Here is a 13,135-nt window from a genome sequence, read left to right as displayed (position 1 = left end):
GGGGGCCTTTGAGGGGAGGGGCCCACTGTGGATCATCCCACAGATACTTGATCAGTTTGGGATCTAGTGAATCTGGAGGCCAGGTCAACACCTTGTGCTGTTCTTCATGTTTTTTTGAGTTGTTCCTAAAGCATTTTTAACCAGACCAGACCAGGCACCCCCACCCCATTGCTATGGTGGGTCCTACATGTCTAAGTAACATCCACACCAATGAATGCCAGGTCCAAAAGTTTCCCAGCAGAACACTGAATCGTCACAAGATGGTCAATGGTACTTACTTCTCCTGTTGTGGCTGATCGGTAAAAAATGCAAAGTTACATTCTATAAAGTTCATAAACCCAAAGTTTTAAGTCCTGAGAGGCTGTTCTCAGACGCCTGACTAACTCGATGAGACGTGGCCATGACAGCTTGTTCTGAGCATTAAGCCAAATATATATCTCCCAGAAGAGGTACGACAAGTCTGGGGAGGTTTGACAGATGCATTCCAAATAATCAATTCTGCTGAACAAAAAGGAACAAAAGGACAAACTCTTAAACGAGGGGTAGATGTAAAAATACACGGAGAACAACACAGACATACCAAGTGGGACAGAAAGTGAAGAACGCAGGAATAAGTTGCTTAAACAAGTGCGGCTAATTCAATATGACAGCTGTCTAACGGGGAGTAGGGCCAACGGGGGGGGGGGGCATGGGAACAAATGCAGAGTGTGCAGGTGTAATTGAATTGAGTTATATTCTTCTTTTTTTGAGTTACTACAGTGAGATCGGAACATTTTCCATCATTTTTACAAGCTCTGATGTTTAAGCAGCAGAAGGCATGCGTGAAAGAAGCTAGCTACCTCGCTAAGAAGTTGTGCAGCTCCTCACCTATACCAGATCACTGTGGCTGCTCCTTCTTGTTGCATTACTACACGCAATATTTCAAATGCAACAAGTCTAGGGAGGTTTGAAATAAGACAAATAAAAGGAATAAAATGAGTCAGGCATGTGTGAAAGACATTAGCTACCTCGCTAAGAAGTTGTGCAGCTCCTCACCTAACAGCTCATTGAAGCTGCTCCTTCTTGTTCCATTACACTACCTGCAATATTTCAAATTGATCTGGTGTCCAAAAACACAATAATAGCCAACCTGCGTTAAAAATGCTAAAGCAAATGCATCCGAAGTCAACGAGGGGACATGGGAACTAATGCAGAGTGCGCAGGTGTAAGCGTATAAAGTTACAGGACGGACTTTCATTCTTTCTTTTAACTAACTATAGTGAGATCTGTTAGTGGAATTAAATGAGGCAGTAAAAGAAGAAGCCCTCTAGACTTTCTAACATTCACCGGTAATTAAGATAAAACAGGAGCAAACCCAAAGCAGCCTTCTCTCATATAAAGTATTACAGCAAAAACCAAACGGTGAGGTTCATACTCGTATGCGCCCCTGATGCAGACGAAGCAATTATCTTAATTTTAGCGAGACAAACTGACAGAACATGAAAACGTCTAAGAACTGGTATCTAAGTTGAGGAGCTCACAGCTCGGTCATTTTAACTCAGAACATTTTCCACCACTCCGTGATCAACTGTGCTCTGGTTTTTAAGCAGCAGAAGGCACGCGTGAAAGAAGTTAGCTACCTCGCTAAGAACTTGTGCAGCTCTTCACCTAACAGATCACTGAGGCTGCTCCGTTTTATTGCATTAATACACAAAATATTTGAAATACAACAAGTCTAGGGAGGTTTGAAATAAGCTTTACAAACAAAAGGAGTGGACACAAATGAGTCAGGCATGCATGAAAGAAGTCAGCTACCTCGCTAAGAACTTATGTAGCTCCTCATCTAAGAGATCACTGTGGCTGCTCCTTCTAGTTGCATTAATACACAAAATATTTTAAATACGAAAAGTCTGGGGAGGTTTGAAATACACTTTTACAAATAAAAGGAACACAAGTACAAGCTTTTAAGCAAGGAATTGGTACAAATGAGTCAGACATGTGTGAAAGACGTTAGCTACCTCGCTAAGAAATTGTGCAGCTCCTCACCTACCAGATCACTGTGGTTGCTCCTTCTAGTTGCATTACTACACACAATATTTCGAATACAACACCTCTAGGGAGGTTTGAAATAAGCACTACAAACAAAAGGAGTGGACACAAATGAGTCAGGCATGCATGAAAGACATTAGCTACCTCCACTGAGAAATTGTGCAGCTCCTCACCTAGCAGCTCACTGTGGTTCACGACACTACACACAATATTTCAAATACAACAAGTCTAGGGAGGTTTTAAATAAGACAAGTAAAGGAACGGACACAAATGAGTCGAGAATGCGTGAAATAGGTGTGCAGCTCCTCACCTGCACCTCATTGAAGCTGTTCCTTCTTGTTCCCAAAACCATTACTGCCTGCAATATTTTGAACTGATCTGATGTCAAAATTATAATTAATTTCTCATAATTAAATCCAAAAAATGCTGTAAAAGTGAAGCTGCAGCGGTATGAAATGTTTGGTTTGCATTATCAGCAATCTCTGAACCCACGGGATGTCGCTCGATGACGTTTTAGCACATCTGTGCTACATTACAGAGATTACATAGCAGCAACATAATGTGATACTTGGTCGCCACAGTCGGCGATACATACTGACATTTGTTAACTGGAACGCTTTGGATTGCCTCTTTAATATGACATTTAATAATCAGTCCCAGCATTTACTGATTAAAGTCGGAATAAAAGGAAGAGTTTTTCCATTATATTGCGTCATAAGACCATTTTGAGTTTACTAACCATAGAAACAAAGCTGGTTGCTACCTGAGAGTTAACTCTCTAGGAAAAACTTTTTAGACCTGAACTTGACTGAGAATTTAACCATGTGATGGACATACAGAAAGGTTTTCGAGCGGAGGTGCTAAACTCAGATCTTTTTCTTTTTCCCCCCGGTTGAATGTGACAGTCCAGTCCGTCAAACTCCAGATAATTAACACGTACATGCTCAAAGGTCGCGCCAGGTCAAAATACCAAAGACATTCTCGAGTCAATCTGAACTTCTTTTTTTTTTTTACTTTAGACCACAAATACATGCTGAGGTGTGAATATCAGACAGCTGCCAAAGGGTAGAATTATTTCTGAATGTCATCACTGTCACAGTTTTCACTACTGTCAGAGGAGCAGCTCCAGGAGACTGTAATGAAATCTGAGTACAGCTCTTACAGCGATGCCAGGTTCTGTGGAAACCGGACTAATCAGGAACCCTGCCGATGGGCGCGACGGTCCCAGGGAGGAAACCACACACTCCAGCCTGTACCGCTGCAGAGACAGGATCCAGGCAGACAGTTATTAACTGCTACTGAACGACTGGGTTTGAATTGTACTGCTAACACATGCTGGTTTGAAGATGGATGATCACTTATACTAAATACACCGACCAGCCACAACATTATGACCACTGACAGGAGAAGTGAACAACATTAAAACCATCTTGTGACAATTCCTTGTTCTGCTGGGAAACTTCTGGACCTGGCATTCATTGGTGTGGATGTTACTTAGACATGTAGCACCCACCTAGAGCAGACCAGGCACCCCCACCCCATTGCCATGGGGTGGGGTGGCAAAAACGCTTTAGGAACAACTCAAAAAAACATGAAGAACAGCACAAGGTGTTGACCTGGCGACCAAATTCACTAGATCCCAAACTGATCAAGTATCTGTGGGATGATCCACAGAGGACCCTCCCCTCCCGACTCTACAGGATAGATTCTGGCTGGAAGCTTACGTGGCCCCAACCGAACAACAAATGTGAAACTTTAAACCTCCACATCCTTGAGATCCGTTTCTTTCTGACATGTTTTCTGCTGCCTCATCTGAGACATGTTTGTGCCGTTGATTTGGTTCTTCACTCAAACCTTGACACTTTTCAATGGCTTGGGTCATTTTCTCTATTGTTATGTAATGTACTCTGCAAAAACTGAGGAATAAACTTTGTAAATATATAAATATACATATATATATCCATATATCCACAGGGATTCACCTTAAAATGCATTTTGATGCTTTTGTAGTGTAAAAAAAAACTGGCATTCGTTTCAAAATAAGACGAAGGAAACAGAAGCGCTGGGAATAGTGTGACTAAGGCAGTGGCTCCTAATTAAGAACACGGGGACCCAGATTTTACTCAGCCACATATTCACTTTCCATTTCCTGAGTTTTCGTGGCGGTAAAATGACATGAAGCATCAATCAGTCACTGGTGCATTTGATTATGAATCCCTCGTTTTGGAAAAACAACTCTGCAGAGGGGATTAATATCTCAGTCAAAAACTCATGAGATCGGGGTCCAGATGACATTTCTGAGAACGTACGTGAGTGATAAACTAAACGAGATGAACACAGAGTGACTAAAAGTAGAAAAGAAAGCAAGGAGACGCTGAATCAATGCGAGGCTTATTGGCAAAGATCTAAGGATGAATGTTGGGCTTTGTTTTATACGTAATTGTGCTTCTTTTCTTTTTTTTAAACTTTTATCCAAGCAATCACAATCAGTGCACGTTTCAAACCTATCACAGTGAGAAAGGGAATCCATTCAAGTAAAATATTTATTTGGCAAGTGTTTTTTTTGGGCTAGGTAGCTAATAAAACAGAGAGAGAGAGACAGAGGCTTCATCTAGAGGAGGGGGGGAGGTAAAAGCAAATTTACTCTGCGCTAATAGTGGACTAAACTCAAATCTGCACTGAAACATCACTTCACCGTAAAAAAAAAAAAAAAACCCTCCCTCATACAAAGGCGAGGGCTTAGCCGCCGCAGTTATTTAAATCGAGGTCCCGGTGCTCCTGTCATCCAGCGCGACTAACGGGATTTGACTCGGCGAGGAGTGGACGGGTCCCAGGTCCACGAAACACATTCTGCCTGTCTGACCCGCGCGGCCACACATGGGAGGGCCACACACACATGGGAGGGCCACACACACATGGGAGGGCCACACACACATGGGAGGGCCACACACACAGTCCCACCCACACACAGGAAGAAAGCAATAACCTCCCCCTCCAGCACCACCACCACCTCAGCCTTCCACACTTGTCTCTGCTTACACCGTAATGCACGCATTATTGCTCATTTAGCAAAATCCATTTACCTGTGTGGACCAGCCACTTCTACACACACACACACACACCTGAGCAGGTGTCACATTCTGTAACAGCTTCATATGTTGACACCCCATCCAAGATTAAGAGGGGGGCAAAAGAAACAACTGCAACGTCTTTTACCTGTTACACATAGTTTACATCACCCCCCACCCACACACCTCTTGTCACCTTTGACTTTCTCCCCCGTCTACCTGCTCTGGGCTGAGGAGGCGACAGCTTGCAGTAATTTAAAGTAATCGGATGACTCCTTCTCTCCCTCTCTCCCTCTCTCCCTCTCCCTCCCTTCATAATCCGAGACACACAGGCTGTTGTGAGGTAACCTGCTTTTGAAGGGGACCACTGCACGACTCCACGGATGTGCTGAGCCCCCCCTTCATGTACTTGTTGAAAATAAAACCAGCCTCTCCTTATTTCAGCTGTCAGTCATGCGAACTTAGGGATGACTTAGGGATTTGAACCTGTTATAGTAAGTAACATGGAAGGAAACTACTTAATTCAGGTTATCCACAAGATTAAAACCCCTCATAGTGGGAAGGGATGGTGCAGGTTGCATATGTCAGGATCATAAGAGTGTCAGTGATGATCAATAACGTGCACACATTCACAGAAATGCTTCTTGGGTTCATTCAAACCGACGTCAGTTTCCTAAACCAGCAGGAATAATGTGGTCAGCCGGTTTCAGCACCACGGACAGCGGCATTCTCCCCAAAACACACACACACACACACACAGTCTTCAAAGTACTGTACTCAATACTCAAGCATGTGTCAGCAGCTATAAGAGACTTTTATTTTTTATTTTTTTCTCTATTTCAGTCACAGGATCAGCGTTTTCTCTCCACGCACAAACAAAATGCTTCGCTCCGAGCCAAAATAATCCAAAAGCACGGGTGGAATCTGAATGACAGCCCCGGAAAGAGATGTAGGATGAATGATAATACTATAAAAAGCGGTTCCTTCATGTCAGAGAAGTCTCTACCGGCGTTTCGTTAAGGGAAAACCGGGCTCAAGAGACGGGGGTAAAGGGGTGGCGAGTGAGGGCAGTGACTGCGCGACTTACCGCGTTATCCTCGTGGAAGCCATACGTTCAACATTCAAATCTACTTTTTCCGCACACTGTTGCTGTCCGTGGGCCGCGGCGAGGCGAGGCGCACAGCCCGAAGAAGAGGAGGAAATCCGGGAAATAGCATCCACACAACTCATCCGAGCAGCACCGGCTGGCTAAAGACTGACCCCACTTTTTCTTTTTTTTTTTCCTCTCGGAGGTGTGTGTGTAAGAGAGAGAGGGGGGAGAAAGAGAAAGAGAGGGAGAGAGAGAGAGGGGGAGAAATTCCGCTGCCTTCAAGGCGAGAGAAATCACTGAGGAGTTTATTTTCAAGTCACAAAAAGAGATGTGGTCTTCGTGCCAGTAAAAAAAAGAGAAAAAAGAAAAAGAAATAAGAAAATAATCCTTCTATCTTCTTGTCTTCTTTAGTTTAAGTCTCCGGCTTAGGAGGCAACTACAGTAGGAGAGACGCGGAGTAACAGTATATGTGCTCTAGTGTTCCCCCTTTGCTTTCGCAACCGGAGAGAAGGAGGGAGAAACGGAGGAGGAGGGAGGGAGGGAGGGGGAGAGATCCAGCGACATTGGCTGGAGAGAGAAAGAGAGAGAGGGAGAGAGAGAGAGAGAGAGAGAGGGGAGTGATGCAGAGTCAGAATGGGAGGTTTTGTCTTAAGGTAGCGGTGCATTAACCGCAGGAGCCGCGCAGAGATCGGTGCACCGTAATCTAATTATGTGCACGGCAAAAGGCGCACGGATTACCGGCTGGTTCCCCTGCTCTGCTCCGCTCTGCTCCGCTCTGCTCTGCTCTTTGCGCCCCATGGCGGAGAGGGAAGGAGCACGGTTAGAGCAAGGCATCAAATTTTAACTCTTCTCACGCTCTAGTCAAGAAAAAAATAAATAAAACTGAGACGCATCAAACAGCACCAGAAAAAAAAAAAAAAAAGGAGGAGACACATCTGGCCTGACATGAAACACTTTCTCAGCAGAAAAGGCTTCAGATGCGCAAAGAAGACAGGCTTCGTTTTACATCTTCTTGGTTTCCTTCCAGAGAGGGTGCCACAGGTGCAGCAGTGGAACCGAGAGGGCGCACCACCGCGCGGCACCAGGTGAATTTTAATTCCCGAGGTGCATTTTGGAAAAGGCCACAGTGCAATTAACACATGGATTTCACGGTTCTCTGGAGCTGTGCACTATCCCCCTTTTATTGGGGATTAACTGTTCGCGGGAGCTCCTTCCACCGTCCCAAATTTCTTTAAAGTAGAAGTCATCCATCTGCCTCTTTGCCAGCTATGCCTCAAGTGTCTCAGTCACTTCTCTTTAAAAGAAATTCCACTTATTTTACAAAAAAAAAAAAAGATCCATCACTGCTGACTGATGCTGCAGGTATCTTGACCACACATTAAAACAGTGGCTTGCATTCACTTCTGTCTTTTCTTCTTCATTAAACACATCACAACTCCTGAACTCTGACCAGAAATATGTATTATTTGGGTTGTGAATATTACACGGTCTCTCCTCATGAACGTAACCCCATTTGAAGGCAGCATCAGACATGGGAAGTCGTTGCAAACAAAATGTTTGACGTTGAAGTTATAATATCAGCCATAAACCGCCTGTCATTGAGAAAGGCTAATAGCTTAGCAAGGTCTGGGTAACTTAACCTTCTGAGACCTGAGCTTCCAAGTTATTGGTGATTAGTAAGATCTAAGGAGTACGAAAAACTAAGCATCATCTTTGAACAGGAAGTAGTTTTTGAATAATAATATGTCCACATATGTGGACACGGGGATTATGTCAGTGAAGGTTGTCAGTCATCCAGGTTATGGTATATGCAAAGAAGATACTTAGATACTTACCTGTCGTTGAGGGCCGACTGCTTGTCCCTTGGATGAGTGGTGAAACGTCTTCTCAAAAACTCTACAAGTCCAGCTGCCTTTTTTTAAAATGCTTTTTTGGAGACACAGGGATTAAATGACTGTATATTACAATAAAGTCACATATATATATATATATATGTATATATATATGTGTACATATGTTCACATATACACACATATATACATATATATACATCTATACATATATATGTGTACATATATACATATATATGTGTATATATACATATATACACATATACACATATATACACACATATACACACACACATATATAACAAAATGTAAAACTGTTTATATTTTAATATCTGAACATTGCCCTGCAAAAACAGAATTGCAAACAAACACTATTCTTCCTTGCTCAAATAAAAACCAGGTAATCTTCATGTCTGAACATGGCGTGCAGTAGAAAAACTGCAAACAACCACCTTTTTTTGTTCCATTGTTCAAATATAAAACTTTTCAAAACTGTTCATTTTAATACCTGAACATGGCCGTGCAAAGACAAAATTGCAAACAGTGAAATCCCAAAGTCCTCATATGAGGACGCGAGGTCTCGGGAGGTTAATGGCATTTGGGAGATGAATGAATCCTGAGGAAGGTTGTGGTTGTGTCTGCTGACGCTGAGGAGCTGTGGGGGCTGCAGACGGGCCGCTTTTGGACGGTGAGGTCCCGTCCGTCCTGGGTTCAAACCCCACTACATACATTCTAAAAGCCCTCACCCTGCCTTCCTCCCTGCCGCCGCCTTACGTGGCTGCCCACTGATTCAAATGTGTCCACTTCCTTGTGTGAGTGTGTACACAAATAAAGCCGATGAGGCAGCTGGTAATTTAATGTCCGATATTCCCAAAAGACTTCTCCTTTCATTAGCCTGTTGCATTTCCTGCGTCAAGCTTCTAGACGCCAACAGTTGCCTAGCAGCCGTGTTCTTGCAACTTACAGGAGATGTTACCGCTTGAGCAAGTTGTGTGCATGACTTTCCACGCTGTAGACACGAATAATGGCACACTAGCTGCTGTGAATCGCCGCTGATTTTAAACCTTCAAGTGTTCAGCTGCATCGTTTGAGGCAAGACGTACTGCAGTAGCTCCAAACTGATTTTGAAGCATCAAATCTCTAGAGTGCCCCCTTTTTTGAGTAGAAGAAACATTCCTTTAAGCCGTGTAAATATTAAGAATTTCAAATCCCCTGGTCGCCTCCTCTGCTTTTGTTTTTACCCAGGACTGTCCCGCTGCAAGAAAACAACACCGCCAAGAGTAACAGCGCTTGTTTAAAACGCCATCCGCCGCTGAAGTTTTTGACTAATCCTCATGGATAAAAGTTTCTCATAACTTCCCGAACAGTACCAACAAAAGGGGTGTTTCTACAAATCATTCAAAAGCTGTAATCAGTCTATTTGCACAGAGGGAGGTGCAGGACACACGCTGGCTGAAGAAAGCCTCGCAGCTAGAGCCTTCTTCTTTTTCTTTTTTAAAGAATTCCTTTGAATATGTAGATGTGGGGAGAAAGTCTCCAGCGAAATCTCAAGGAAAGAGTTGATTATACATCTTCAGTGCGGGTTAATCAATCCCTGAAGTCTCCGCAGAAAACATTTGTGTGAAAGCCTCCTCTGCGGCTCTCGGTGCGCTTTTATCATAAAGATTTTTCCTCGGCCCGCTGATCTGTTCAGTTTGTTTTTGAAAACAGATTATTTTCCAGGCAATTGCGAGGGGTTATTTATTTTGCCAGGCATTTTACTTCCCCAAACTACATATTGGCACTTAAAAAAATAAATAAATCAGTGGAAATATGCTTCTGGACGAGTGCACGCTGACTCCATTCACCCGTCTGGACAGAAAAATACAGTCAACTGAAAAACAAGAATAATCCTTTGCCCCCTTTTTGTTGAGTAATCCTGCTTTACTGTAACATATATTCAACTGTATAGGGTTGAACTGTTTAGTAGTAACCGTGTGCAAACAGCTGAATTCAAGAACTTAAATTGACTCTAATTGGTTAATCCTGCAAACAACTTTAAGGCAACTTCCTGAAACCTTAATTCCTAAACCCACATTATTATTTTAGTGTCTCTTCCTCGGCGTAAGAGCCAAACGTGGCTGTCTAACTGCAGCAGTTATCATGAGTTGTTTATCGCCTGGCATCGACTCGCTTTGGCTTTAAAGAGGTTAGACTTTGGACGCTCTTCTTAAACCAAGATCTGCAAAGAAGAGAAAACGTCGTTATTATTACCACGGGACATTTACAGCGTTTAAAAATGACGCACAGACTGACTGACCTCAACCACGGCGGATCTGATTCACAGCTTCCGCCAAAAAAACACGTGACGGGAAGAGTGACAGCTGTAAGACAGCCATCTGCTGTTCTATTACAGCACATCTAGTAATTATGTTCTTTATTTTATTCGATTACAGAGTTCAGTTTGGATGCGACGGACCGGCTCGCGCTCCAGTGTGGCAACGGGCCGACCCGTCCGTCCATCTGCTCTGCGGGATTACAGCATCGTAACTGCATCTGCGGCCTGCGGCGCCTCATCCACGGTCCAGGGAAACCCGCACCAGCGAACAGAAAAAAAAAAAAAAGATTTTAAATTAAACGCACCCGTTGGTGATCAATTGACGTGGTCAATAATAAGAGCTGCTCTAATGGGAAACCTGATTACATAATGAAAAGATTTAAACGGCTACCAGTAAAAGGGGTTTGCAGGCAGAGGGCCAAGCCAATTATAGCCCCTATACCACTGTGATCTTACCTGTGTGTCCATCTGCTCCACTCTGCTCTGTGGGATTACACCAAATCCTATTGAGCTGAAGGGAAGGAAGCCAAGATCAGTAGGCCTGAACCAATCCCCACAAAACACTACTACAGGAGAAGTTTGTCTTTTAGAACAAAGCAAAGATGCACACAAAAGAAAAAGGAATGACTATTCGCGTGCAGTTAGCGCATGTGGTACGTCTGCATCTGCTTTTGTGAGAATTAGAAGCGGTGCAGAGTCTGCTGGTTGACGCTACCTCCTCACAGGGAGCGCAGCTGATTTAATATAGAAGGTGAATTTCTCTTTCCACTCGCTTGTGTCTGTTCAGACGCCGCAGTGCAGAGCTGCGCTACACGAGCAGGTAACGAGGAAAAGGCCCTTTAATGAGAACCGTGCTTCCTTAACCGAGCATACGCGCACAGATTCATCATCTCAGCTCAACACCCTCTCGCTCCTTTTGTTCTCGAAACTCACATTTTCCTCATCTGGCTCATTTTATTTTTGCTCAGAATGAAAACAACACGACAGTAATTCAATTGAAGGATGAGATTTCCTCTGCAATAAAACCAAAGGAAGCCGTGAGGTGAATAAAAAGAAAAAAGAAAAAAGAAAAGAAAATGTGAAAACGGGATAATCTTTAATTTGAAGTAAATCAGTTCCAATTTAAATCAGTGCTATTTCTACCTCAGCAGTGGCGTACAATGGCATGTACTCACTAGTAGCCCCTCCTCTTTTTTTTTTTTTTGGATAGTGTTTTCATGTAGTGATGTAATGTACACCGATCAGGCACAACATTATGACTACCTTCCTAATATTCTGCAGGCCTCCAAAACAGTTGTGACTCATCAGAGACATGGGCCTTCTGAGGGTGTCCTGTGGTGTCTGGTAACAGAATGTTGTTAGCCTTTGAGGGGAGGAGCCTCTGTGGATCATCCCACAGATACTTGATCAGTTTGGGATCTAGTGAATTTGGAGGCCAGGTCAACACCTTGTGCTGTTCTTCATGTTTGTTTTTTTTAGTTGTTCCTAAAGTGTTTTTGTGTGTGTGTCTGTGTCAGGCTGCATCCTGCTGGGGATGGCTGCTGCCATCAAGGAGTGTCATTGCTATGGGGTGGGGGTGCCTGGTCTGGTCTAGGTGGGTGCTACATGTCTAAGTAACATCCACACCAATGAATGCCAGGTCCAGAAGTTTCCCAGCAGAACACTGAATCATCACAAGATGGTCGATGTTATTCACTTCTGCCATCAGTAGTCATAATGTTATGGCTGATTGGTGTACGTGTGCAATTTTTAAAAATCCAGTGGAAATTCAAAAAGAAACATAGCGCTGCGTCCTCAAAGCCCTCCAAGACTTGAATCCAAGGATGCAGCCAATGTATGATTTAAAACATCAAGTAAACAACATTTCTTCATCAGACATCTTTGAGGCTTTGGACATGGAAGCGATGAAGGTCACAGGCTGCTGGAACATTGCTGGAGTTTCGATCCTTATTCTCATTTTTCTGAACTCAAAACTAATATTTTTTCGACATTGTTGAGAAACAGAACGACTCGATGACGCCCAAGAAATGCATTCTGGGATACCTGACTGCACCGTGTCCACAGAAGTTGCCTCCTTCTGACCTAAACGTTGCTCTCACCTGGGGCCTCATGTACTAACAGTTGCGTAGATTTCCTACTAAATCGTGACGTAAGCTCAGATTTAGAAGCATTTCGAAGCACATTTCCTTTGTACATCCCGATTGAACGTACCCGACTCCTCCCTGTCCACGCCCATTTTAAATATGCAACTCCATGTCCAGGCCCATTTTAAATATGGAAATTATATTTAAATTGACCCTGCACCTGAGATTCCAATCTCTGCGCGATCAGAAAACGAAAACATAAGAATGAGTAAGACGGGAAAGAAGAAGAACAGAACAGAAAGAGAATTGGAGACGCTACTCACTGGAGTGGAGATGCGTAAAATGTGTTCTCTGGCACGCTGCCACAATGTTTACTTGCATTTGCGCATCACGTATGATCTGCACACTGATCGAATGAAAATGTTTCCTGTTGACATTTACAAATTCATGCGATGGCGCTTTTATATCAATGTGTGTGCAGTTGACAGCTCTGATTACAGTCAGAAAACCGTCTCTCGCTGCAAATTGCTCTTTAATGTTGACCTGTTCAGATGCATTGTATGGGAATCTGATATACCTGGCTGACATGCGGATAACTCCGTCCCACACTGCTGGCATGGCTCTGTTCAGGGTCGACCGGCACAGTCCCGATCGGTCGGAGTAATAGTTTTCACATTGATGACAGTTTCCTGGCATCA

At 43.5% G+C, this 13,135-nt stretch overlaps 1 protein-coding gene across 1 annotated transcript in view; it reads right to left on the bottom strand.

The window, feature by feature from the left end:
- LOC311504369 (protocadherin-15-like) overlaps positions 1-6,351 on the bottom strand; it is a 197,009-nt gene extending 190,658 nt beyond the window's left edge. Inside the window, exon 1 of the mRNA XM_084567402.1 lies at positions 6,184-6,351. The gene's annotated coding sequence lies outside the window, so the exon portion shown is untranslated. The remainder of the gene's footprint in view (positions 1-6,183) is intronic.
- Positions 6,352-13,135: the final 6,784 nt, after the last annotated feature.

The sequence above is a fragment of the Chelon labrosus genome (assembly GCF_963514085.1).
Source record: "Chelon labrosus genome assembly, chromosome: 19".
NCBI classification, from domain to species: Eukaryota; Metazoa; Chordata; class Actinopteri; order Mugiliformes; family Mugilidae; genus Chelon; species Chelon labrosus.
Note: the sequence above shows the minus strand (reverse complement) of the source record. Positions and strands in the feature narration are given on the sequence as shown.